We start from the raw sequence: 881 nt of genomic DNA, 5'->3' as shown, positions 1-881 counted from the left end.
GTGGACGAACGGGCTGCGTATCCGGGTTCGTCTCGTCGTTCTGAGCAACTTTCATATAGAAAGTATTTTCATCCGAGTTACGGATTAAAAGATATGATTTTCTAAAGATTTAAATCATTTTCTGATTTTATTTAGTTATTTAATTCCAACATTATCCAAAACAGTGAACGATGACGTCAGCATGACATCAGAGTGATGTCAGCAGGTCAACTGGTCAGTTGACCAGTCAAACCAGACAGGTGGGTCCAGTGGGACCCACATGTCATTGTCAGGGATATTAACAGAATTTTAAAACTAACTAAATTGGGTTAATTAGTGGGTGGGGCCCGGTAGTCAGTGAGAGATTAGTGTTTAATTAATTAATTTAATTAATTAGCAATTTATCTCTTTATTTTTATTCGTTTTAAGACATGGGGCCCACATGTCAGTGGCAGTGGCTGCCACATCAGCGTAGTTGACCCGGTCAACTTGGCCAGTTGGGGCCCCAGGCCCACAGGCAGTGACCCAGGGGGTGAACCCCACGCACGCCACATCAGCCGGCCGGCGTTTAGACGCCGGCGAGTCCGTTTTCGCGGCGGCGCGGCTCGGGAGAGTGGCGGGTTTCGCCCATGGTGCACCAAACCGAGCGGGACCGGTCGCGTTCGAACGGCAAGACGACGGCGAAGCGAGTGGGGGTGGTTGTAGAGGCGGTGGTGGCCGGAGTCGAACGCCACGAGCTCGCCGGCGGTGAGGTGGTTCGGGCGCGAAATGAAGATGGCGACACCGCGCGCTTCGGGGCTAGCGGGAAGGCCAGGGGGGAGCTGCGCGACGCGCTGAGCACAAAGGACTCGGCCCCGTGACCATTTGGTCACCGGAAGGGCGCCGGCGACGCGTGCAGGCGG

The sequence above is a fragment of the Triticum dicoccoides genome, chromosome 7B (genome assembly GCF_002162155.2).
Source record: "Triticum dicoccoides isolate Atlit2015 ecotype Zavitan chromosome 7B, WEW_v2.0, whole genome shotgun sequence".
In the NCBI taxonomy this organism is placed as follows: Eukaryota; Viridiplantae; Streptophyta; class Magnoliopsida; order Poales; family Poaceae; genus Triticum; species Triticum dicoccoides.
Note: the sequence above shows the minus strand (reverse complement) of the source record.